At 43.2% G+C, this 27,615-nt stretch overlaps 1 protein-coding gene across 13 annotated transcripts in view; it reads left to right on the top strand.

The window, feature by feature from the left end:
• Positions 1-27,615, top strand: part of DENND2B (DENN domain containing 2B) — a 162,749-nt gene that overhangs the window by 42,569 nt on the left and 92,565 nt on the right. For 4 of the 13 annotated variants that reach the window (XM_017646526.3, XM_073216149.1, XM_073216144.1 and 1 more), the window contains exon 1: positions 20,765-21,035. The exons of 3 other annotated variants lie outside the window; for them this stretch is intronic. The gene's annotated coding sequence lies outside the window, so the exon portion shown is untranslated. Of the gene's footprint in view, positions 1-1,117; positions 1,164-17,083; positions 17,103-20,249; positions 20,339-20,764; positions 21,036-27,615 lie in introns of those variants that run through there. 6 more of the 13 variants (XM_073216147.1, XM_073216145.1, XM_073216143.1 and 3 more) reach the window with 4 other exon arrangements.

Raw genomic sequence — 27,615 nt, 5'->3', positions numbered from 1 at the left:
CATGCTTATTGTGTAATTTTGAGGTGAGGATGGGCAAATTCCCAGGGTTTGGGGGCGGGCAGACATGTGGTTACCAGAGAGATGACATCAGACAGCTTACTGGTGCTGTGGAGAAAGGGGAGATTCCAGGTGCTCAGCCTCCTTCCTGCATGTGGGAGTGTCGAAGCCACCCCCCATCCTATTGGCAGCCAAGGCCTTTGCTTGGGAAAAACCTTGTCTAATTCTTGCCTCCTGCTTGTCCCCATGGGGACCTGATATTGGAAAGGTTCTTGCAACCTTGGCTGTGGGAACAAAGCTTTGAGGAATAAACAGACATATGTGTCTCTGTGTGTATTTTGTGTTAATGCTAACAACCGATGAGAATTTCCAACCTGAGGCTTGGATATGAGATGAGAAGGGAATCATTGTCGGGATTTTTTGGAATCTGTTTTACGAATTGTGCTTTTCTTGGAAGGGAAAGCAGTGTATGATTTAAGTCATTTTTTATTAAAATTATTTGATTATTTTCTTTTGATACTCCTAATGTGGACACTTAGTATACAACAGGAAGGCATTTCTAATAACTTCCTGTGTTCTGCTCCTTCTCCTCTGCTTTTATCCTAGCACAGCCTCACAAGGCCATAATATGTGACAAATTAGAGAAAGCACTTCAGCAGGGAAGCTCTCTGTCTGTGCTCAGCCTTGCCTCCTGTACAGGCTTCTGGGAAAAGCTTTGTGACCGCTGAAGCATGACAAAGGGAGTAGAGCTGGGAGGCACTGAAGCCTGCGAAGCCCATCTGCTTGCCAGCTTTGCTTTCCCATCAGATGTTGGACCCCTCTCTGGTTCCACCCTCCTTCCCCAAGCTGTGGGAAAGAATGAAGCCTGTGCATGGAAAGCAGGTGATAAAGCCAGCAGTGGAAGTGTACACAAAGAGGTTGAGACACCCCCATCCCAGGGGAGTCAGTAACTTAGAGTTTCTCCAAGACTGGCTCACATTCAGGTGCACGTACTGCTTCCCGGAAGCCACTGGGCCCAGCCCAGGCTTATTCCATTCAGCTGTCTTCCCGCCACTGTGCTTTTTCTCTTCATTTGGGTCTCCAGGTATTAGGACCTTCATGGCCTCTGAGCTGCTCAAGTCCTTCTGAGAGCCTAGTTCCTGCCCTTTTCTGCCCGGGATGCTGTGGTAAGCTCCTGCTTTCCTTCTCAGCTGGGCACTTCTGGGAAGCTGTCTGCATTCCTTTCTGCCCAGCTCTCTGCCTCTGGGGTGCAGATGCTTCATGCCTCTGTGATGTGGGATGCTAAGGCAATCCCACGGAGACTAGCCCCTGGAGGTAATGGGAGCTTGAAGGTGAGATTGCCCTTCTTGCAATCCTGGAACCAACGCTGGCTTTTTATGGGGTGTGGTGTTGGCTCTTCTTAAAACTTTGTCCAGTTTACTTCCCTGTCTCCTTGCCGTTCTGAGGGAGAGGTGAGGAGGAAGACCTGTGCTCAGTTTCTCGTGATCTGTCTTTGGCTCTGGAGATGGTGCTGTAGATGCCTTTTGTGAGAAAGGAGCTTTGAGGCAGGTGAGAAAATCTGCCGCTTATCCCCGTATAATGGGCATCTTTCCAGTCTGGGTATGTTGACACTCTGAGTGGTTCATGTTGGAATCTCCTGCTTGAAGGCAGGTGCCACTTTTACGTGGTTTAAAATATTCCTGAGGGCAGCATTGTCAGCTTCTATAAAGTAGAAAGTGCCCATTATAAGGAATGAACATACTGGGCAGAAGATGAGTGTGAGAAGGAGGCTTCTTGCCCTAGACACCACCAGGGTGTGTGTGTGTGTGTGTGTGTGTGTGTGTGTGTGTGTGTGAGAGAGAGAGAGAGAGAGAGAGAGAGAGAGAGAGAGAGAGAGAGAGTGAGAGAGTGCTGGAGATGACTGAAGTGGCAGGTGGAGGTGACTGGAGAGGGACTAGAGGAAGTTGGCTGTGGAGAGCATTGGAAGCTGGGCATTTTTGCAGAGGTGTGTTTCAGAGCAGCCAGAGGCCAGGAGGAGTGGGTATGCATGTGCTTGGTTGGGCCTGTGTTGCTGAGTACCTTGGGTATGGTGGAGATGACTGCCTGCCTTCCTCTGGGGTAGAGCTGGGCTCCTGAGGAAAGAGTGTTCTTAGGCCTAAAGCATTCCAGGGCAGAGCCCCCACCTCTCACTGGCTGGCTCTTAAGGATGAGAAGCCAGTCTTCATTGGCATGGCCTGTAGAGGTGTCTGTGCCCTGGCAGGTTATAGAGCCTTCTCATGGATACCCTGCCTCTTTGGGGCTTGAGAAAAGATGGGGTGTGATTTGAAACAGACCTACCTCAGGGACCCAAATGTGAAATGCTTATTACAAAATTATTGCAAGTCTTGGCTCTTCTTCCCTCTATCTCTGTCCCCTGCATGTTCCCATCACTGTCAGGGAGTGTGAGCAGCTGCACTTATCACACAGATTGGTCAGGATGTGAAGAATGGAGCTAAATATAGTTCTCTGCACTGCTCTGATGTGCTTAGATTCATTTTAGAGAAGGTTGATTCAAACCTGTGATAGAGGGGCCCTTGCCACCCCAAACAGAGCATGTGAAAGCAGGGAGGAAAAGGTGGGAAGGTACTTAAAGAGTTGTGAGGGTATTGGTCCCATCCCTTCCCTCTCTCCATCCTGCACCCCCACCATTTCCTATGAATGGTCAATGGTAGGGGAGTAAACCAAGATCTTTCAAGCCATCAGGCAGTCAACAAATACTTGCTAAATGTTTCTGCTTAACCAACATCATGATTCAAATTATTATATAAAACTTGTTTTCTGGCTTAGAGCATTTATATTCTATTGGAAGAGGCAAAATTTGTTAAATAATTAGAGGATATCAAAGATCTGAGCTGTGTTTGGTTCCTAACTGAATATGTTTATAGGTCTGAAATGAGAAAGTTGCATCTTAGAACCATAGGTTCTTTCCTGGTCTTTAAAAGTCAAGTTGATTTTATATAAGCACAGGAGAGGTGGGAAGTATTCCAAGTGTGGAAAACAGCAAGAACATAGAATGTGGCACTCCTGGGTCCCTGTGCTGACCTGCCTTGGGAATGGTAGGTCTGGCAGAGCAGAGCTGGAAATTTGAGCTCTGGAGGTTCTGCCTCGGTGCATAGGAAGTGACGCAGTCAAAGTGGAATTTTGTGAAAGTAACTCTTGTAGAGGAAAGAAGGGTAATTTTGGAGAGGACAGAGACTGGCAGTAAGGAGACCTGCTGAAGAGTGTGGAATGTACCATAGAGAGGAATAAGGGGAAGTTGGGGTGAATCCTAGGGAATATTCAAAAACAGAATAGTTAGGACCTAGACATAGGATATTAATGATGAAGTTGAGGGGAAAGACAGAGGATGCCAAAATTTCTGCCTGTGAGCGTTGACTGTTACGGTATTTTGTGTTTATGAAGTTGCACTTTTCAAAGGACCTTTCTTTTCTTTTTATTTGGTATCATTAATCTACAATTACATGAAGAACATTATGTTTACTAGGCTCCCCCCTTCACCAAGTTCCCCCCACAAACCCCATTACAGTCACTGTCCATCAGCGTAGTAAGATGCTGTAGAATCACTACCTGTCTGTTGCACAGCCCTCCCCGTGCCCCGCCCCCGCCCCCGCCAACATTATACATGCTAATCATAATGCCCCCTTTCTCCCCCCCCCCCCCATCCTTATCCCTCCCTTCCCACCCATCCTCCTCAGTCCCTTTCCCTTTGGTAACTGTTAGTCCATTCTTGGGTTCTGTGATTCTGCTGCTGTTTTGTTCCTTCAGTTTTTCTTTGTTCTTATATTCCACATACGAGTGAAATCATTTGGTACTTGTCTTTCTCTGCCTGGCTTACTTCACTGAGCATAATACCCTCTAGCTCCATCCATGTTGTTGCAAATGGTAGGATCTGTTTTTTTTTCTTATGGCTGAATAATATTCCATTGTGTATATGTACCACATCTTCTTTATCTATTCATCTACTAATGGACATTTAGGTTGCTTCCATTTCTTGGCTATTGTAAATAGTGCAGCGATAAACATAGGGGTGCATCTGTCTTTTTCAAACTTGAGTGCTGCATTCTTAGGGTAAATTCCTAGAAGTGGGATTCCTGGGTCAAATGGTATTTCTATTTTGAGCATTTTGAGGAACCTCCATACTGCTTTCCACAATGGTTGAACTAATTTACATTCCCACAAGCAGTGTAGGAGGGTTCCCCTTTCTCCACAACCTTGCCAGCATTTGTTGTTGTTTGTCTTTTCGATGATGGCGATCCTTACTGGTGTGAGGTGATATCTCATTGTGGTTTTAATTTGCATTTCTATGATGACAAGTGATGTGGAGCATCTTTTCATGTGTGTATTGGCCATCTGAATTTCTTCTTTGGAGAACTGTCTGTTCAGCTCCTCTGCCCATTTTTTAATTGGATTATTTGCTTTTTGTTTGTTGAGGTGCATGAGCTCTTTATATATTTTGGATGTCAACCCTTTATTGGATCTGTCATTTATGAATATATTCTCCCATACTGTAGGATGCCTTTTTGTTCTATTGATGGTGTCCTTTGCTGTACAGAAGCTTTTCAGCTTAATATAGTCCCATTTGTTCATTTTTGCTTTTGTTTCCCTTGCCGGGGGAGATATGTTCATGAAGAATTTGCTCATGTTTTTGTCCAAGAGATTTTTGTCTATGTTTTTCTAAGAGTTTTGTGGTTTTATGACTTACATTCAGTTCTTTGATCCATTTCGAATTTACTTTTGTGTATGGGGTTAGACAATGGTCCAGTTTCATTCTCTTACATGTAGCTGTCCAGTTTTGCCAGCACCAACTGTTGAAGCAGCTATCATTTCCCCATTGTATGTCCATAGCTCCTTTATTGTATATTAATTGACTATATATGTTTGGATTAATGTCTGGAGTCTCTATTCTGTTCCACTGGTCTGTGGCTCTATTCTTGTGCCAGTACCAAATTGTCTTGATTACTGTGGCTTTGTAGTAGAGCTTGAAGTTGGGGAGCGAGATCCCCCCCACTTTATTCCTCCTCAGGATTGCTTTGGCTATTCAGGGTCTTTGGTGGTTCCATATGAATTTTTGAATTATTTGTTCCAGTTTGTTGAAGAATGCTGTTGGTAATTTGATAGGGATTGCATTGAATCTGTAGATTGCTTTGGGTAGGATGGCCATTTTGACTATATTAATTCTTCCTAGTCAAGAGCATGGGATGAGTTTCCATTTGTTAGTGTCTTTTTTAATTTCTCTTAAGAGTGTCCTATAGTTTTCAAGGTATAGGTCTTTCACTTCCTTGGTTAGGTTTATTTCTAGGTATTTTATTCTTTTCCTGATTTCTCTTTCTATTAGTTCATTGTTACTGTATAGGAAGAAAGCCACAGATTTCTGTGTGTTAATTTTGTATCCTGCAACTTTGCTGAATTCCGATATCAGTTCTAGTAGTTTTGGAGTGGAGTCTTTAGGGTTTTTTATGTACAATATCATGTCATCTGCAAATAGTGACAGTTTAACTTCTTCTTTACCAATCTGGATTCCTTGTATTTATTTGTTTTGTCTAATGGCCGTGGCTAGGACCTCCAGTACTATGTGGAATAACAGTGGGGACGGCATCCCTGTCTTGTTCCTGATCTGAGAGGAAAAGCTTTAAGCTTCTCCCTGTTCAATATGATGTTGGTTGTGGGTTTATCATATATGGCCTTTATTATGTTGAGGTACTTGCCCTCTATACCCATTTTTGAGAGTTTTTATCATGAATGGATGTTGACTTTTGTCGAATGCTTTTTCAGCATCTATGGAGATGATCATGTGGTTTTTGTCTTTCTTATTGTTGATGTGGTGGATGATGATGGATTTTTGAATGTTGTACCATCCTTGCATCTCTGGGATGAATCCCACTTGGTCATGGTGTATGATCCTTTTTATGTATTTTTGAATTTGGTTTGCTAATATTTTGTTGAGTATTTTTGCATCTACGTTCATCAGGGATATTGGTCTGTAGTTATCTTTTCTGGTGCTGTCTCTGCCTCGTTTTGATATTAGGGTGATGTTGGCTTCATAGAATGAGTTTGGGAGTATTCCCTCCTCTTCTATTTTTTGGAAAACTTTAAGGAGAATGGATATTATGTCTTCTCTGTACGTCTGATAAAATTCCAAGGTAAATCCATCTGGCCTGGGGGTTTTGTTTTTGGGTAGTTTTTTGAGTACCACTTTAATTTCTTTGCTGGTAATTGGTCTGTTTAGATTTTCTGTTTCTTTCTAGGTCAGTCTTGGAAGGTTGTATTTAGGAAGTTGTCCGTTTCTTCTAGGTTTTCCAGCTTGTTAGCATATAGGTTTTCATAGTATTCTCTAATAATTCTTTGTATTTCTGTGGGGTCTGTCATGATTTTTCCTTTCTCATTTCTGATTCAAAGGACTTTTTCATTCAGTAAGTATCTCAGAGTTCTGGGCAGTTAGAATTCATCTAGTCTGGCTTTATTTGCCAGATGGGGAGATTGGAGCCAGAAAGGGGGAGGTACTATTCCCAACACACACAGCTATTTTGTAGTAAAGTGGGACCTCCAATCTTGGCCATCTGTCTCCTAAGGGATTTTAAGACAAGAGTAGCATAGGGTTTGTGTGCACGGGGGGGCGGTGTCAGGCAGAAGTCCTGTCTAATGGGGTGACATAAGGTGATTACCAGTTTCTCTAAGCAGAATGAAGTTTAATCAGAAGCATTCAGACAAGAACAGTGGTTCTACTACTGAGAATGTTTTTTGAGAACTGAGAAACAAGGAAGATGGACTCTTTGGGTCCTCCTAGTTCTAAAATTCTTAAGAGTACACAATGTGTATTAAAAGAAGTGAGTTTCCTGAGAGACCGTGGCTGGTTTCCATTGTGGTGCCTTCCTAAGGGTATTTTAAGAGTAATTTGACTTTGGTTTTCACCTTTGTGCTGACCATGGAACCTAACTACTGAGGAGAACAGAATTCTGCTGTTAGTAGGCTGTGGCCAGTGGTTATCAGCAGCCAGGACCTCAGTATTTGCAGTTATGTTTGTGGCTATGTTTGTGTTACCTGCTTCCTCTTCCCACCTCTTCCCACTCACACTCACTCACTCACACACACACACACACACACACACACACACACACACACACACACACACACTTCCTCCATTCTGTCCTTTCTCTCTCCTTCTTTTACCCTTTTACTCTTCCTTTTTCTCTGTTTATCTTATCTCATTCCCTTTCCTCCATCTCTGTCCTTTCTACTCTTGTCTGTCTTGTTGTCTCAATAACTTCCTTTGTTGGAGCAACTTCCTGTCTTGGTTAAACTCAGAGGAGACTACAGCAGAGCACCTTGGAATATTCTGTTTTGTCTGTATTCCCTGATGTGGTGACTGGCACTCAGTGATCCAAGCACTCAGAATTGGGAGTCATTGTGGATCCTTTCCTCAGCTACACAGTCAACAATTCTTCAAGTTCTTGTTTTCTATTAAAATAGCTCTTGATCCTTCCTACTTGTCTATTCTCACTGTCCCATGCAGCAGAAGAGAAAGCAGAGAGAGAGAGATCATGGTTGAAGAAAGAAAAATAGAGGTGCAGGTCATCTGTGTCCCCAAAAGCATTTTGTGAATCTCCAAGTCCCAATTTAGAGTCTCAGTCTTTGTGTCCGGCAGCCCTTACAGCTCTGTCTGGGATCTCTGACCCTCTGTGAGTGTCTAGTGGCTACGCTTCTCTGCTGGCTGTTGGAGAACTCCTGAGTCTCAAAAAGAACAATAATATAATAAGCAGTGGTAACTCCTTGAAGAATACATAGAAAAATCAAGCCTTGTCTTCCTGCTGAATTGTCTCTAAGTAGGCTTCCCCTCCTCGGCTCCTGTGGGTCTTGTCTTGGAAGAGTTGTGTCCCTGCATTACTGATGACAGAGGTTACCTGCACTGGTGATGCATGGCTGCAATCTTTGATCACGTGGGAACAACTGCCTGCCTTTGCTTGCTCAGGCTTGGGGAGAGCCACTGTATCCCAGTTTTAGCCCCTGGAGTCCCATGGCCTATGAGAACTCTGCTGGCATCTGCTGTGCTGGGGAGAGTGGTCCTTGACCCTTTGTTCTGCTCACTCCACCCCCCTCCTCCCACTCATTAGCAGTGTTAGCCAACCAGTTGCGTGGGGTGTGGGCAGTCATGTTAACCAGGGTGAGGGACCCTGACACTGAGGGAATAATAGGCTTTCTGAATTCTTTCTTTCCTTCAAAAGGCTAAGTGGTACTCAAATGTGTTCCTTGACATCCCTGGGAGGAATGTTTAGGAATTCACACACACCCCATGCTACTCTTGTCTTAAAATCCCCTAGGAAACAGATGGCCAAGATTGGAGGTCCCACTTTACCACAAAATAGCTGTGTGTGTTGGGAATAGTACCTTCCCCTTTCTGGGCTCCAATCTCCCTATCTGGCAAATAAAGCCAGACTAGATGAACTCTAACTGCCCAGAACTCTGAGATACTTACTGAATGAAAAAGTCCTTTGAATCAGAAATGAGAAAGGAAAAATTACAAATATATTATTCCCAGACTTCTAAACAAGGTTCCTCCTGTTTCTGTCCTTCAGGATCTTAAATTACTCTCTCCTGTCCCTCTACATTCCTGTTTTTCCTACCATTATCTCACCTATCCTTCTTTGCTTACAACCTGGGATCTAATTTTTACCCCTGTTGCATAGTTTTCTCTATGTTGATCTCTAAGTGAATGAACTTTTATAGGCACCCCTTTTTATACAAAAGGCAAACCAGCTTGATACTGCGTGAAAATGGGATATACCTACGGCATATATTGTTATGGAAGGATCTAATTAGTGTATAAATCAGAAACATCTAGGTTCCTATCCATGGGGAAAAAGAATAGTTTTAAAAATGGCATCTTCTTCTATAGGACATTGAAGTTTATTTAGCATGACACTCATCTGCAGGCCAGGGCCGCCTTCCATGTTCCTAGGATAACTGGATTTTGAGAGGCCTCTGTTTTCTCTGTTCCTGAGTCTTCTTAGAAGAAGCATCGTAGTTTCAAAACTACCATTATGGGAGATAAGCTGGTATGTGTATTTCTCAGCAGTGTCTGACAGAGCTGCTGCATACCCACTGACTAGTGTTTTAGTCACAACAGTCAAACCCCTCTTGCTCACAAAAGCTGTTGGATGACACTGTAGTATATAGAAGGTAAAGATCCACAGGAATTACTCTGAGAGTTAAAAATACCACTCTGTAATTCTGATCATGATGAACCATGGTTTGGGGAGTTGGTGGGTAAGAATTGCTTGGATTCTTGAGGTTCTCTGTGTCCTCACTAATGCTTGGATGTTCAGATCCCCAATTGGGTGGACCTGACGTGAGCAACAGGAGGTCCAGGGCGGATCAGGCAGGGCTCAGCTCTCTTTTCTTTCTGTGAGCTTTCTTTATCTCATCCAGCCATGAGTCCCCAGAAGTGACTCTATGGGGATAAATTGGTAATTTTCTATCTTCCTGTTCCTCAGGAAGACTTAAGAACCTCATGAACCAGATATATTGTCTTATTTCTCTCTTTAAGGAGCTCCACAGACTTGATTTTTCCCTGTTTTCCTTTAGTTTAGTTATCTGAAATGTTATGACTTCCTTTACCCCTGAGTCCGCAAATATAGCGTGTGTCCCTTGGATACACTATTGTTTTAGTCAGAATGGAGCAGAATAAGGCATGGACCTCATTTGATCTGTGCTGTGTATTTCAGTCAGTGAAGCTAAAAATCATGCTGACTCACCAGCTGACTCATGTTTAACCATTTCTCAGGGCTCTTTGACGGCTACCATCTTCATTCTGTGGTCACGCAGTTTTTTTCCTAAACTTCAGTGTAAAATGATATCTTCTGCCCTTTTAAAATTTCATCTTGTTATATTTAGCCTATGGTTTAATTAATTTCTCATTATCTTTAGGATATTGATTATCCTTCCCAGTTAATTTGCTATATGCATTTTCCTCCTTCATCTGTTTTGCCCTCCCCCATCCCCCTTCCCTGTGTAACCACCAGTCTGTTCTGTGTTTATGAGTCTATTTCAATTTTGTTTTTTAGATTCCAGATATAAGTGAAACATACAGTATTTGTCTTTCTCTTTTACTTAGCATAATAATCTATATAGGTCCATTAATATTGTTGCAAATGGCAAGATTCTGCTCTTTATGATGGGTGAGTAAGTAATATTCCATTGTTTGTATGTACTACATCTTTTTTGTCCTTTCACCTACTGATAGACATTAAGGTTGCTTCCCTATTTTGGCAATTGTAAACAATGCTGTGATAAACATGGGAGTGCATGTATCTTTTTGGATTAGTGATTTTGTTTTTTCCAGGTAAATTCCCAGAAGTGGAAATCCTGGGTCATAATGTTTTTTTCTATTTTTAGTGTCTTGAGAAACTTCCATATTGTGCTCCATAGTGATTGCACCAATTTGCAGTCCCGCCCGCAGTGTACAAAGGTTCCCTTTTCTCCACATCCTCACCAACACTTGTTATTTCTTGTCTGTTGATACAGTCATTCTGACTGGTGTGAAGTGATACCACATTGTGGTTTCGATTTGCATTTCCCTGATGATATAGTGATGATTTTTTTATGTGTCTCTTGGCCATCTGTATGTTGTCTCTGGAAAAATGTCTACTTTTCCAGTTCCTTGGTTCTCTGTTCATTTTTTAATCAGATTTATTTTTGGTGTTGAATTGTATGAGTTCTTTATAAATTTTGGGTATTAGCACCTTATTGAATATTTATTTTGGAAATACATCCTCCCACATAGTAGGTTGCCTTTTCATTTTACTGATGGTTTCAACCTTTTACTATATAGAAGCTTTTAGTTTGATGTAGTTCCACTTTTTTATTTTTGCTTTTGTTTCCCTTGCCTGAGGAGACATATCCATAAAGAAAGTTACTAATGTTGATGTTTACGAGTTTACTGCCTATGTTTTCATCTAGGAGTTTTATGGTTTCATGTCTTACATTTAGGTCTTTAAACCTTTTTTGAGTTTATTTTTGTGTATGGTATAAGACAGTGGTCCAATTTCTTTTCTTTGCGTGTAGCTGAAGAGCTTTCCCAGCACTATTTATTAAAGATACTGTCTTTTCCCTATTGTATATTCTTGCCTCTGTGCTATATATTAATTGACCATACAGGTATGAGTTTACTTCTGGGCTCTCTATCTATTCTGTTGCATTGGTCTGTGTATCTGTTCTTGGGCCAGTACTATACTGCTCTGACATTGCTGTAACTTTGTAGGACGGTGTGAAATCAGTGTGGTATCTCCAGCTTTGCTTTTCTTTCTTAAGATTGCTTTGGCTCTTCAGAGTCTATTGTGGTTCCATACAAATTTTAGCAATATTTGCTCTAGTTCATTGAAAAATGCCATTGGTATTTTGATAGGGATTACATTTAATCTGTAGATTGCTTTAGGCAGTATGGCCATTTTAACAATATTAATTCTTCCTATCCATGAGCATGGAATAGCTTTTCATTTATTTGTGTCTTCTTCAATTTCTTTAATCAGTGTCTTACAGTTTTCAGAGTACAGGTCTTTTACTTGGTTTAATTTATTCCTCGATATTTTATTATTTTTGATGCAGTTGTAAATGGAATTGATTTCTTAATTTTTCCTTTTGGTAGTTCATTTGTAAATAGAAATGCAACCGATTTCTGTATATTGATTTTGTATCGTGACTTACTGAATTAATTTATTAATTCTAGTAGTTTTTTGATGACTGATGGTTTTAAATCTTATGCCAGCACTTTATTGGAGTATCTTCCTGAGTTTGAGGATGAGGAGAGGCAGGCTTGGAAAGGGGGTCCACTTTTGAAATCCTCCATTTTACAAATATTATTAAAAATAGAGTATGTGTTTTTTATTTTTATATGTACAGTTTAAATGTGAATATTCATGTACCTACTACCCAGATTAATAAAGAAAACATTACCATTAGCTTTAAAATCTGTTGTGTCCTCACCAATAATTTAAGAAAAATGAATGTATATGTTAAATTTTATAAGTAAAATAGTAGCAAGGTATTTAGAACTTAATAAAAAGGAAAAAATTGCTAGCATGTGATTATTGTTTTGGCATAAATTAATTTTTCCTTTGTATGTGGTTTTACATTTTAGTGTAGTTATTGCTTTGTTATGTATAATTAGCCTTGTCTGATGCTGTTATTTTAAAATAAGTAATAAATGTATGTGTTGTAAATTCAAAAAGTATGAAAAGGTGCACAGTGAAAAGTAAATCTTCCTCACACCTTTTCTTTTCTTTCTCTAGAATCAGTCACTGTTGGCACTTTGTGGCTTATAGTCATCTCTTAAAGCACAATATAGTCCGTCTAGTGCCAACTTTTTCAGGCTTCAGATCTACATTAGTGGGTTGGAAAATCAGTGTAGCAGGGCTCTACAAGCTTGGTTTGTTTTCTTAATGAAATAGATTAGGATAGAAAATAGCAGAGACCGTCACATGTAGCAAAGATAAGTATTGTTTTGAGAAACCTTTTGTTCAGTTTTATGTACACACTCTGTCCTACATGCACCTACTACATTATAATATAAAATATATTTTTATTATGGGTCATGGTCATAAAACACTTGAGATTTACCAGTCTAGTAATGATTGACAGGGAGGTTGTTTCTAATTTTTCATTATTATACTGGGAACATACATTTTTTCTTAGGATAACTTGAATTTTTTCTTAGGATAACTTCCCAGAAGTGAGGGTACTGAGTCAAAGGATATGAGCATTTTAATATGTAACCAAGTTACTTTCTAAAAGCTTGTCCCATTTAATAAATGCCATATGTACTTTGTTCAGCATACACTCTTTATTTTATCACAGAATTTTTTTCTGTGCATTATATATGTAATACATATATTTTTAACAAAATGGAATAAATTATTATTTTTCAAGCAGTATAAAGCAGATGTTTCCCTATTTTAGTAAATATTCTTCTACAGCTATAATTCTCCTTCTGGGGACAGCTTTTCTTAGATGTAGGACGTGAATGGTGACAACTCTAGTGCTTCTCAGACTTGAATCATTCTTACCCACCTTGGTGATTTGTACCATACTTTGTCTTTAAATTGGGTCTTTTTTTAAAGCTTTGTACTTTTAAATAATTTGAGGCTTGTAGAAAAGTTGCAAAGATAGTACAGGTTCTCCTAACCTCATATACTGGTACAATTATTAGCTAAGAAATTTATATTGGTAAAACATAAATGGTAGAGTTGATTTGGATTTCATTCGCTTTTCCTATTAAAGACCCTTTTCTATTCCAGGATCTAACCCAGGATCCCACATTACATTTAGTTGTTGTGTCAATGTGTGGCAGTTCCTCAGACTGTAAGGTGTTTAATGATGTTGAGACTTTGGGTGCTGCTGAGGTATTTTATAGAATGTCCCTCAAGTTGGGTTTGTTTGATGTTTTCTCATAATTTGATTGAGGTTATGGATTTGGGGGAAGAACACCACAGAGGTGAACTGCCCTTTTCAATGCATCATGTCAGAGGTGCTCATTACTGCTAGTAATATTGACTTTGATCACTTGGTTAAGATAATGTCTGCCAGCTTTCTCCATTGTCAAGTGAACTATTCCTGATTTTGTAATTAATAAACATTCTGGAAGATACTTAGATGCTGAGCAAGTAACCTATTTCTCTTTAAGCTTTTACCCATTAATTTTAGTAAAACAAAAACAAAAAGCAAACAAAAAGGTTATATATACCTTCTTTAGCATTGGTCTAATCAGTGAGATCAGTGAAAACGGAGTTAATAGCTGGTTATCTTTTTTCTTAAGCACATTAAGATAAATATGGAAGTATTAGAAATTTAAAGAATGTCCATGTACCACTTAGAATCATCCTTCATAGACACTACACCTAGGAAACCCTGGACCACTCTGAGGTGCTAAGCACAAAAATGGTTTAGGTTCTGTGGTAATACTGTTGATTGCTTATTAGATTGATTAGTTGATTGATGGTTTCACTAGTTCATATATTAAAATTTATGAATTGTGCTTGTTACAGAGCCCTAAACTAGGATTCAGAGTTAAGATATAGTTCCTGCCTTAAGGAGTATTCCAGACTAGTTGGAGAATTAAGCTAAATAAGTCTTGGCGCACTAAGATACAAGGCAGGGAGTGCAGCTGACATGGAGTAGTAGACTCTTCCAAGTAGCACAGGGGGTACGGATAGTAAACCCAGTCCAGCTAGAGAAAATTAGAGAGAAGGCATGGAGGAGAGGTGACCACATTTCCCACAGCTTCACCCAGATCTTATTCTCAGGGGTACTCCTTTCCCAGGCTCAAGGTATTTTCTTGATTATATTATGGAATGCCATTTAAGTCCACATTCCTCTTATTCTTTTATCTCCTTTCTCCATGTTTTGTACCCTACCTTCCCCATCCTGAAGCTTTAGTTATGACAGATTAAGATCTTGGTTGAACTCAGAGTTCTAAGCCAAAGTAAGCATGAGAAGCCCATTCTTTAAGGGTAAAATGGTGCTCCTACAGGGGGTTTGGGATACTGCCTCCATTGTCCAGTCTTTTCTAGCTCCAAGACTGTGTTTTTGTGGGACAGTGTTAAAAGGCTTAGACTTAGCAAGGGGCATTGGTCAAGGGCCTGTGGATTTGTGAGATTCCAGAAAATAAGTCCACATACAAGTATTGTGACAGGTGCTCCCAGAGCCTGGATCAAGCCACTGAGTACCTTGTACCCTGGTGATCTGAGCTTGGAGCATCATGTTGAGGGTGTACCTAGTAGAGGTAAACTAGGCAGGAAGGCTGGGAGACTGAAGGAGAGTGTACTCAGCCCAGCATGAAGGTGTCCAGTAGCTGCTTTACCACAGGGCAGTGGAACCTGGGATAATTATAGGCCAGATCCCATACTTGGATAATTCAGAGTCTTAGGATTGGGAGCGGGAAATGGGTGGAGGGCAGGGGGGAATAGGGCAGGAGTAAGGACCTGAGAGAATTTCCTACCATATATTGCCAGGACTTGAGTAGGATGGGCATTCCTCTGTTTTCTCAGGAAGGATGTGCAAGCAAAGAATGTGTGGCAATGGCCAGAACACTGGAGGTCCTGCCAGATGTGGCTCCCAGACAGAGGAGGGCTGGGATTGCCATCTGGAGGGAGATGCTGCTTTATTGATTCAAAGGCCCTGGTAGAGCTCATGAAGAGATTGGTTGATTTGCAATAGGCAGATTGTTTTCCAAGAGAACTTAGATATTGCCAGTCCTGCTTTGTAAAGGCAGCTTTGTCTCAGACTGATGGCTAGGAGCGAGTCCCTGGCAGAGCCTCAGTCTTCTTCCAGGCTCTTCCCAGACCATTTCCTAGTTTCCTCATCCTGTGTTTGGTGCCTTTCTTCTCTCTGTAGTTTTCCTTAGTCAGGAAGCCTGACTTGCCCATATTTTCCTCCAAGGAAGGACTGCCTTTTGTTGGTGACAGTCTTCTGTCTGAGCCCAGGCAGATGACTCCAGGACCCCAGGCCAGGGGCTCTGCTGAAAGGGTTAGAAGGAGACTCTTTACACTGAAACACTTCCTGTTGCTTTGGACTCATTCGGAAAGCAGTGGGACCAAGTGACAAGGACATAGCAGTAGTACTGGGTGATTGTGACAGAACATTCCAGCTAGAAGGACCCTTGGACAGCTAGTTCCAGCAGCCCAACTGTCCTCTCATTACATGCAGGAGAAAGTGCAGGCCCTGAGTGGGGACAGGGAGTTGCTTAAGATCTCACCACCCTAGAAAGCAGGACGTAACCTGGGCTCTAGTCTCTTGACTCTTTCTCTGTTCCTGAATTTTTCCTCTTTTCCGTCTTAATGACACTGTCACTCAGAGGTAGAAAAGGAAAATTGTAAACCCCTAACGGGCTCTTGTGTAAACCTGCCTTCTCATCTGGCAACCAGAACCCAGTAGGAGAACTGAGTGGGGCATATGCCTGTCCCTTTATTTGGGTAGAACTGGACGTCTTCAGCATAGATGCTGCGTGGGCACTGGGAACCAAGCTCCCCAAAGGCTTCTGAAGTTATACTACATCTCTTAGGCATACTAGGGTCCAACCAGTAGTACTGAAACAACGGTTTACTTTTCTTGAATTCCTTTGATCCCAAAGTAAGGAATGACTTTAAAAGATTTAATTCTGCTTCTGGGTTTTCAGGTTCAGAATTTCAGTTGTTTCTACAGGGATAAGACAATACTATAAACTCTTCTACTGATCAAATCTAGAATCTAATTATCATATATATATGATGTGTATGTATTTTTCTTCTTGGTAAGTGTAAATCTGTCTACTCAAATTCCCTCATCTTAAGGAGAGAACAGCTGATGGTATTGCACTTGCCATTTTTGTTTTGCCTTTTTAGAGTCTTTTTCAGTTATTTGTTTATCCCCCACACATGAATTGACTGCCCACTCTGAATGAAATACTAAAATGGATAGACCTTAAGGGGCTCACAACTGTTGGGGAAATGGGTGTAGGTAACAGTGATAAAGTGATCTAAGTACTGTGATAAAGGCATCTTCAAACTGCTGTGGGCCTGCAGAGTAGATGAACAGATTCTGCTAGGAGATCAAGAAATATATCACAGAGGCGGGGTGATAACTGAGTTGTTGAAGACAGATTTTGCTAGTCAGGGAAGGAGAGGCACTCAGCATGAGCAGTGAGGGGGAGGGAGCGGAACGTGCAGCTCCCCGAGCACCAGGTGGTGTGTCTGCTTGTGCCTGCAGTGGTGGGTGGGGAGGGTGGCAGCAGGGCCAGTGGGCGGGAGATGAAGCCAGAAAGGATTTCAGATTTTGGTGGTAATGTATGACACGAGAGGGGGCTGGACTTAGTCACCCTGTTATTGCTGTTATTTAGGCCTTTATTATTTTATCCCCCAGACAGTAGTTTTCTTTTTTAGAAATGGAAACATATTTTTTTAAACATTTTGTACCCATTTCCAAATTATAAAACATAAGATGCCTTTTTTTTTTTTTTTTAGTAAAAATACAGTTTCTGTAAGCACAATGACCTGCACAGTGGAGGTGAGAGAAGGCGTTTTTGTCCCTGAACGGAGCTGCCCCGAGAGAAGCTCCTCATCTTTGTGAGTGGGGCCATTCCTGCATCCTGCTCGGTTTGGTTTGGCAGTGCGGCTGCGGTGGAGTGCTTGTGAGGGGGCACTCCGGTAATGGGAGAGGCTGTAAAACCCCAAGTTGGCCCCAGAAGAGTGACCTTACAAGGGAAGTTCTGGGAAACAAACCACAGGGAGACTTTACAGGAATTTTTGGTTAAGCCCACAGACAAGGCACATGAGGAAAAGAGATGTAATTATAGTTTGTAAGTCTGTGAAAAGATACCATGAGTGACATGGAATAGCTGTCCGAAGTTTCTTCTTCCTGTAGGACAGGAAGAAATGGGTTTTTATTCAGCAGATATTTACTGAGTGCTAGCTGTGAGCTGGGCTCTGTACTGGGTGCAGGGAATATGGTGGCTGGTGAAACAGGCAAGGTGCCTGCTGCTGAAGAACTCCTGGGGGAGGACTGACAGGGAGCAATAATTGCACAAATGAGCAATTACAGGTTACGGTGAGGGCTTGCAGGGATAAGGCCTCACTTGGATTGGAGGATCATGGAAGGCTTCTCTGAGGAGGTGAGAAGCAAGTAGAGGCATGGTGAGTAAGAGTCAGCCAGGCAGACTAGGGTATGGGTGACTGTTCCAGGCAAAGGGGAAGTGCCTGGGGAAAATCTGGCTCTTAAGGGAGCTAAAAGAAGACCTGTGTAGCTGGCACACAGAGGGGAGGGCAGGAAACTGCTGAGAGGGGGCCAGAGAAGGATCATGCTGGGCCTTCTTATAGGTCCTGGTAAGAATTTAGGTTTTATCTACAGTACAGTGGGAAGCTGTTGAAGCATGGTAAGCAGATCATTTACACATGATCTGGTGTAAAGGGGTGATTCAGGCAGCTCCACAAAGAATGGAGGTGTGGGAGCTGGGGGCAATTAGGTATTCGCAGCAATTCAGGGGAGAGACTGAGATGGCCATGGAGGTACAGAAAAATGGAAGATAACAGATGTATTTTGGAAGTAAAATTATTTGTAATTGGTCAATGGCTTGAATGTGGGGAGAGGGAGGTAAGCAGATGCAAGGATATCTCCCAGGTTTTGGACACAAGTATGCATGCAGGCCTCTCAACAGACCCGAGACCTCCTAAGGCTGTAAAACCCTGTCATTCTGCAAAGGTCAAGTGGGATTGATCTGAATCCAGCCTTGCAGAGGTAGCAGAGGGATTCACTTACCCTCTTGCCCTGCCTCGTTCAGGGAACTCATATACAGTAGCAGCACCTAAGCAGGAATCACTGTTCTCATGCCCTTGGGGCAGTCTTTGTCCCTTCACACTGAGGACGAGGCCCTAAGAAACAGCTGTAACTCCAGTATGCCACTAGGGGGAGCATCGCCTGCATTCTGTATTTGGTCTGGAGGGCTTTTTAAAGTGTATTGATTTTGAGACTGACTTACCAACTTTACTGCTCAGCCCTGGCCCCTCATACTGCTTAGAAGAATGCCTGATATATGGTAGGTGCTCAGTAAATATTGGTAGGTGTTGATATTATATCTGTGACTATTCCTTATCATGGAAATGGATGAGAACCTTCTCTTAGTTTGGAAACTTGGCAATTGGAATGTGCATTTTGAGGGCCGGGAGCAGAGGGATGCCTGTTGGGAATGGAAAGAGGGAGAACTTTAATGATTTGATGGTGTTGCACTTGCTGTTTTGTCCTGTCTTCCTTAGACTTGGGACACTAGGACCTTTGAGTGATTCCTGAGTGGGTACTGGGGTCAGGTTGGGCATTTATAATGTGTGATTGGGTTATACCACCTTTGAAGCTCTGCTTGCTTCACTAAGGCAGTAGTGCCCACCACTATGGGTTTGTGCCATCTTGCTATGTCCTGTTGGGTTCTGTAACACTTATGCTATCTTAGCTCCTGGCATATATCTCTACCTGTAAACTCAAGTCAGTTAAAATTTTGTGTGAGAATTTTGTAGTATATTGGAGGTCAGTCAAAAACACAAGGATTCTGCAAGGAATCAATGCATAAAAGATTCCGTCAGGACCTCTCTAGCCCTGTTTTAGGAAGCAGCATTGAAAAATGACTTCTTCAGTCTTAGTGTCTTCTTCTCCTACCAACTGCCCCCAGTTTTTGTTTGTTTCTGATGAAGAACAGTTGAGATGAATGAAGTTTTTAGTGCCTGATTTCAGGAGCATGCTTCACATACGTCATTTCATTTAATACTCATCCCAGCCCTGTCAGTTGCCCAGGGCATAGGTTTTATAGGTGGAAACTGGGAGGTTAAGTGACTGGCCCAAGGGCACATGGAACCAGTACAACTACTCAATACACAGAGAGAGTTGAAAGGCTGGGCACTACTTCTAGACTTGTTATTTTCTGGTTCTGTGACCTGAGGCAAGTCATTTGACTTCTCTTTTAGATTTTATTTTTTAATCTGTTAAATTGATGTAATAATAACAGTCCTAACTTTCAGGACCATTGTGTTGAGCAAATGAGCCAAGATTTATGAGAGTATTTCGAAAAGTGTGAGATAATCTGTATGGCAGGACATTTTTTTTCTCTAATCTGTGCCTCAGTACATTCTTCGTCTCATAGATGCTACCACAGAGTCTTTAGGCTAAAAGAATGGTAGTCAGGCCTACCTCAGTATGACTTGGAAAGATTCTCCACCTCCCCTGGGAGCCCAACCTCTCTCACAACTGATTATTGAAAAAGTTGTTTCAGTTTCTGAGATCAGGTGGCAGTGTATTTCAGTGGCAGTCAATACTCTTAGTTCTTCAACTGCTTAATTAACTAGCTCTGTAGCTTTGGACTAAACATTTGATCTCTCTAAGTCTCAGTTTTCCCATCTATAAAATGGTGATACTTGTCCAGTGTATTTCAAAAGGTTTAAGATCAAACAAAGTAGTGTACTTAGAAACATGTTGCAAAACAGAAATGTACACAAGGGTATTAAATTTAGAAGGTCTGCTACATCCCAGGCACTGTGCTAGCTCTGGGGCAGGAGTGGTGTTACTACTGGCTGTGACCACAGCCCACAGAAGGCCTGGGATTTAACCGCAGACTCTGAGCAGGGCAGAGAGAAAAGGTGGTATTTGTTTCATGTTGGTTGCTTGGGCTGTGATGCAGGACTTGCCCAGGACTCCTGCTGGTCCTGACCTGGTGTCTTTCCTCTCCATTGCAGGAAGATGAGAGACTGCTTGGGCACCAGCACTAGCACCAGGAATCCCTGCACTGGTTAAAGCCATCACCGCAACCTGGGCAGGCAGCAAGGTAAGCAGACAGGCCAGTCCAGACGGGCTCCTGGGATGTGAATGCATTTCTGTCTCAGCTGCTGCCTGGAAAATCCCAAATGCACAAACAAGTCAAGGCAACGCGTCTGGGTCCCACTACCCCGGCTTCAGGTCTTAGAGGAAGGGCTGGCTTCCCCTCTCTGTGCGCTGGCTAGCTAGCTCCCTCCCCCTGGCCGAGATTCTTCCAAGTTATAAAGAGTGAGACACTGGAGGGGAGGAAAACAAGTCCTCTCACTGTCTTCCTTTTCCCCTCTGAGCTGTTCAAGCAAGTTCCCAGAAGCAGCCCAGAGCCCTTGTTTGACTGGAAGGGAGGTAGGAGGAGTGGAATGTGTGCAAAAACCAAGCTGATTAAAAGACGGTGCTGTTTCATGGAAGCCTCCCAGAACTGAGAGAGGGAGAGAGAGAGGAGAAAGGAGAGAGAGAGGGACAGAGAGAGAGTGTGCGTGCGCTGGTGAGAACAGGGTCTCCATGACAACTGGCCTGGCCTGCTAGCTGTGCTCTGCTCATTTGGCTGGAAGGAGCGCCAGGGAAGGTTAGAGGAAGGAGCTGTGGGAAGCTCGCAGCAGGTATCGGAGCTTAAGCTTGTGGATCTGGGGGCCTTGGGCTCCCTGATAGACTGTGGTGTGAGCCAGACTCTGCCGAGAATGGAGTGGGCAGGAAAGCGCGGGGACTTTCAGGTAAGGTCAGCTCCAGGCTTGGATTGTTTTCCTCATTTCCTGGCCATAGTCTTGGGCTGTTTTCTGGGAGGCAAGCGAGTGTCTTTACTCTCTATTCAGGATTTGGGGCTCAGGAATGATGTCATATTCCAACAGTTGGATTCTATTAGCTTAAGGAGGAGGGAGAGAGCCAATTTTCTTGACTTTACAAATGTAGCTGATGTTGTGCTGAACCTGAGGTTTTTAAACTTCACTATAGGAATCATCATCTTACTTTTATTTAGTAAAAGGCTCAGGGTACTTTGCAGGAAGAGTCCTTTGTATAGAAAAAGCAAGTTATCATCACCCAGCCTTGTGTTTGCAGTTCTCACATGGAAACTTTAGTGTATTTTGAGTGGCTTGGTTTGTTCTAGTGAACACTGTTCTGTCTCTGCTGCTGCAGTGTGTGACCTGCAGTAGTGAAGAAAAAAGTAAGCTAATAACTCAGCTAGGAGCCTGTGGTAGGTTCCAAGTCTCTCTGAAGCAGTTACTAGGACAGGGACTGTCTGGGGGATACCTGAACTGGGGTTGGTCTCTCCCCAGGTAACTTGGTTGGGAGCAAGTTGTCCTCCTTCATTAATAAGGCCCATCACAGGCTTTCCTAAAAATATATGGCATGAGGGCAGAGATGTGTCCCCCCCATAACTCAGAGTGAGTTCTCAGTGGCAGCTGCTAAGCGCCAGCTCGCCTGCAAAGCCATGAGGTACTGTGCTTGTGCTGGATGGATTCCTTGGGTTAATATTTTAACCAGATATCAGGACATGCGGTGTCCATGCTGTGCACTCCTACTCTGCTGGTCCTATGTTTTGGTAAAACTTGTTCTGACCTAGAGGACTGGTGTGTGGTGAGCTCTGTGTGGCCTAGGAGAGGGGACCCTTCCAGAAAGGCATTTTTATAGTGATGACTGTCAGTGATGTTATTAGGAGACTTAATACAGCAGACAGTCCCTGGGTTGGAGACCCATCAGGAGAGGAGCTGCTTCAGCCCTGTTACATCTCAGACTTACTCCCGAGCCTCAGGGAACTTTCTGGATGCCTTTGATGTCTCTGTGGGATGAGGGAACAGCTGCTGTCCTGGCTCTTTGGTTTTTCTTCTTGTACTTCCTGAACAGAATGTCTTTTGTATTCTGGCAAACAATGAGGGGGCCTTCTGATTAACTTCAGGTCAGCTTGCCAGTGAAAGCACCAGCCGTGTCCCCAGTTCGGGCTCCCTGACTGTGTACGTGTAGGCATCAGTGCTGTGGCCTGAGGGTCCACAAGGATGAACTCAATGTCCCTGGGCCTGGATGGGCCACCTCTAAAGTGGTGCCTTCTTTTACTGTGCTCCAGGGATCTGCTTGGGTTGAAACCTCTGTTTTACTGGGGTGATGCGGCATAGTGTTGTTGGTTGAGATTGAAGTTGGACGTGAGTAGGAGGCCTCTTGGAGTCAGTGGGCCCTGTGGTGGGCAAGGCAAATCCACGATCTCAGTTTTCCTCTGCTTGTGGAAATGGTAGAGGAGGCTCTTTGGTTTTATTGCCCCCATGTGTGCAGAGGCCTAGCAGATGATCTTTTCTTTCGGTGTAGCAGAATGAATAGTGGATTTGGGGTTAGGAGACTTGAGTCCATTGCCAGGTTCTGCTACTTGCTATGAAGGTGACTATGGGCGAGACCCTTAACTCTATGACCTTTAGGTTTATTAGCTGTGAGATGGAGATCCTGATAATAACTACTTTGTAGGACTATGGAGAAGGGCAAAGGAAATAATTTCCATGAAGTAATTTAAAACAAGTCAAGTCCCATATAATTTAGGATGTTATAAATTGTTGAAGAATGGCCCCGTTCTCTTCTGGAAAGTCACTTTACCTCACAGTTCCGGTTTCCCTATTTATAAAGTCCCATCTTCTTTTTTGCAATTATAAATAAAAATGAGAAAAACAAGCAACTTCTTCAAGATGTTAAAGGAAACAAATAGTGCTTTCTCTGGGTTGGGAAGATTAGGAAGAGTGATGTTCACTGTGGACTTTGAGCCTCATAAGTGATCCTTCATAGATGAAGCTTCCCTTAGGCCACCTGACTCGCATTTAGCATGGAGGAGCGGGATTCCAGGAGACCCTTTGTTTTTCCAGAGTCCCATAGCTACCCGGCAGTTATGGTTTCATCAGTTCTAGTAACTGGAAGAGAGGATACTGGTTGCCAGGGCTGGCTCCCTCATCCCCCTAGGTTCTGCTGAGGAAAGTGTTTTGAGTGGTTAAGAGAGGTCTTTCTCTTCTGTTCTGGGTTTGAAAGGCAGGGTCTTAACTGGCAGGAAGAGTTGTTGCTCTGAACCACTCCTTGGGGGCTGGGCAGCTCTTTCAGGAACCTGTGTGGCTACAGCTTAGAAGGAAACAAGAAAAAGAAACAAGGAAGTGGGAATTCCAAGGGCAGAGATATTCGATATGCTGTGGACTGTGCCAGGGAACAGAATAGTACGGGGGGAGACTCTGGGCAAGGGCACCCCAGGTCTGCCACAGCGATCTGCGGGGCCCATGGTATACCAGGTGGGGATACAGAGAGGGGCTGACGGCCCTCCTGCGACCACGGCTTTATTGTTGGATGGGGAAGACCTGCCAGCCATGCCCTGGATGGTGTCTGGGAAAAGGCCTCTGAGAAGACCCTGGGTGGGTAGGTTTTTTTTTTTAAATGAGAGAGCCTTTGTGTTAGGTGAATCACAGCAGAGCAACCTCTCAGGCCTGAAGAAGAAGTTGTCTGCAGCTGAGACTGGGGCTGCAGCTGTGCCCTGCCCTTCAGTCCAGCTTCCCAGAGCTGAGTCACAGATTGGATGGATCCCTCCATGTTCCTTAAGGATTAAAAAGTAGCATTCCTGTTCTCACTCCCTCTCTCCCCTTCCTCCCCTTCCTGCATGTTCTCCCCCTGGTCTCCCTCTCTCTAAAATTAGAATGATCAGTTACCCAAAAAGTTGAAAGTTGAAATACCTTAAGGATAAGCCAAGGGCATCCTCATTTCTGCTGGCTCTGCCCCGTCCCTGGAGTGAAGGGCTTAGGTGTACAGCTTGGAGGGTCATTCCAGATTTCCTGGACATACTGCCAGACTGGAACTGAGAGAGTCTGTGCCCCACACCCCACCTCATCTGATTCTAAGGACTCCTTTGGGGAGGTCTACCCAGGGAGGTGGGAGGGTCTGAATCCTGGGCTCTCTGAAGCGCCTGCCTGCAGGCAGGCTGGGCTGAGAGACTGAAGAGCATGTCTTCCCATTTCTTTTCTTAGCTATTACCTGTCACGGCCCTGGAGACTCTTGATTTACAGTGTTGGGCCCAGGAGAGTTTGGCGAGGCCGCCAAGCAGTGGAAGCCTAGGGAGGCCAGGCCGTGACCCTGCAGAGCCTGCCTTGGTGTCCCTCAGTGCCTCTGCGTGGGAGAAAGGGCTGGGGGGAGGCGGAGGGGAAATCTGCTGGCAGATAATTGAGTTCTTTGAGTTAGAGGGGAAAAAAAAAAAACAATGAAAGTGGAGAAGGGGCCCAGGAGGGCATGAAAGAAAAAAAAATGACCATCTGGCATAGTCTGCAGAGATTCCTCTCTAAGGCCTGTGGGAAAACTTGTATTAGTGAGTGCCTTCTTTTTGTATTAGTGACGGGGAGGGGTGGGAGACTCTGTGCATCTATTTCATGCTGGGGATGAGGCTGTGTGTGCCTCTGTCTGAGTAGATGGGTGGGGTGAACTGCTGGGTGCATCTGTCTTAGGGGAACATGCCATGTAATATTGTCTGATAGAAAAAACCTGCGGTCTGTTTCTTGCCATAGGCTCTAGAAAACTTGTGTGTGCCCGCTGAGGGTAGAGGAGGATGTTAAACGAGTCTTGACTGCCTTACTGAAGGACTTCTTCAAAGATCCCTTTTCTTCTTCTTTTTTTTTTTTTTTGGCCCTGTTATTCTGTCCTTGAAGGGCCATTCAAATTATGGCAATCCTCTCCTCATCTTAAAACTGCCTGAATGTTAGATTTCAGTCTCTATAAAGGGTGAATTACATGCAGTTAGGGCGTGAAGCCTTCTTAGCCGAAGCCCACCTGTTCCTAAGGGTTTGTCAGGAAACACTCATTTCTCAGACCCATCAACTGAAGGGGTTTGTATGTGAGCTGGAGGTTGTTTAAAAGGAAGCAGCACAGTGAATGAAGGACTGTTTAGACCTGGGAAAAACAGGATGAGGCAAGCATCTCTGGGCCTGCAGGCATGTGGATGATGCCCTCTTGGTTTGCTCACCCATTTAGTCAGTGAATACAGAGGGCTTGGGCCAAGAGCTGGAGAGGATCTGAAAAGTAAGTGTGGGAGTTACCCATCTTTGGTGTATTAGGTCTATTGTAGCTATTTCCTCCCCATTGTGAACCTCTGTGCATGTGATTAAGAAAGAAGAAACATAGACCTGCTGAAGTTGGTGGGATGGTTACTGATACCTCCTGCTTTAGGCTGGGAAGCAGGAGGGTCCAACTCTTTGACTCTGATTTAAAGCGCTGCTTGAATGATGGAAGAGAGCCAGCTCAAGGGCTGGAAATAGGAGGAAAGTAAGGGTTCTAGGCCTGTGTCAAAGCTTCTCTAAGAGTAACAAAGGATAGGGTGCATATGTGGGGGTACATAGGAGAGGGAAATGGGAAATTCAGAAAGAAAACTGTAAAGTCAATTAGTTTTTAGAATTCTTTAGCTTCACTGGAGGAATTGAATTTTGGTGGGCTCACTTGTGTCTTGGAATGTAGACTCCCTTGTGGAGTTCTGACAACTGAGTTTTACCAATTGCTTTTAAATGAATCAACCTGTAATGCATTTCTTCAACTATCAGTGACTAATAGATACTCAGAGAATGTATGGTGCTGCCATGGAGCAGCTCTGGTGGAACCATTTCCACTACATAGGAGTGCATTACATGCAGTGTAGGGCAGTGATTAAGAGCTGGAGTTCAGGGTCTCATAAGCCTAGGTTTACAACCTGATGTTATTTATGAGCTGTGTGACCTTAGTCAAATTATTTAATCTCTCTGATCCTTGGTTTTCTGTGAGGAATCTGTAAAATTGATATAATAATAGCACTTGTTAGAGTTGTGACAAGGATTAGATGAAATGACACATGGAAAGCTCTCCACCTAGTGCCTGGCACAGAGTAAATGTTTAATGCTTTCCATTGTTATTATAAGCTTAGAGCAGCATTTCGAAGGGAGTAAGGTATCTTTTAATCAGGTTGGGGTCACTGGGCGAAGAAAATCAAACCAGATTCTTCTTTTAGAAGGAGTTTGTACTTTGCATTTTATTAATCTTTCTGTCAAGACCCCAGAAGAGGCTCTGAGGTGGTCCTTCTCATAGGCTCCTTCACTGGCTCATAGGCTCAGTGTTGTCCTCCTATAGGATGCTTACCCTTCACAGTCGTGGGATATAGAAGCACCCCTTGCCTGCTCCTCTCCTGCAGGCCATCCCAGGTAGGGCCCCTAGTCCTCCTTAACCCATCCCTGGAGGCCCTTCACAAGCTGCTCTGGACATAGACTACCTGAGCACTCCTCACCTCCACTTCCACAAATTGTGTCTTTATGTTCTTCCCAAAACCCAGAGCAGAGGCTTTGCAGACACCTCTGGAGGCTCCAGGTTTGGCTTTTCCTCTTACTATTTGTGGACCTCTGGTGAGTCAACTTCTGTAAACCACAGTGTTTCATCTGTAAATTGGGAGTGATGTTACTGTCCCAAAGGTTTGTTGTAAGTACTAAATGAGTTAATTTATATAAAACACTTAGCTTTCAGATGACATGATGTTGTACATAAAAAACCTTAAAGAATCCACTCCAAAACTACTAGAACTAATATTGGAATTCAGCAAAGTTGCAAGATACAAAATCAGTACACATAAATCTGTTGCATTCCTGTACACTAACAGTGAACTAACAAAGAGAAATCAGGAAAACAATTCCATTCACAACTGCATCAAAAAGAATAAAATAATTAGGAATAAACCGAACCAAGGAAGTGAAAGACCTATACCCTGAAAGCTACAAGACACTCCTAAGAGAAATTAAAGAGGATACTAATAAATGGAAATTCATCCCATGCTCTTAGGTAGGAGGAATTAATATTGTCAAAATGGCCATCCCATCTAAAGCAATCTACAGATTTAATGCAATCCCTATCCAAATACCGACAGCATTCTTCAATGAACTGGAACAAATCATTCTAAAATTCATGTGGAAACACAAAAGACCCCAAATAGCCAAAGCAATCCTGAGAAGGAAGAATCAAGCAGGAGGTATCTCACTTCCCAACTTCAAGCTCTACTACAAAGCCACAGTAATCAAGACAATTTGGTACTGGCACAAGGACAGAGCCACAGACCAGTGGAACAGAATAGAGAGTTCAGATATTAACCCAAGCATATATGGTCAATTAATATATGATAAAAGAGCCATGGATATACAATGGGGAAATGACAGCCTCTTCAACAGCTGGTGATGTCAAAACTAGACAGCTACATGTAAGAGAATGAAACTGGGTTACTATCTTAACTCCATACACAAAAGTAAACTTGAAATGGATCAAGACCTGAATGTAAGTCATGAAACCATA

Source organism: Manis javanica, chromosome 11 (genome assembly GCF_040802235.1).
Source record: "Manis javanica isolate MJ-LG chromosome 11, MJ_LKY, whole genome shotgun sequence".
NCBI classification, from domain to species: Eukaryota; Metazoa; Chordata; class Mammalia; order Pholidota; family Manidae; genus Manis; species Manis javanica.
Note: the sequence above shows the minus strand (reverse complement) of the source record. Positions and strands in the feature narration are given on the sequence as shown.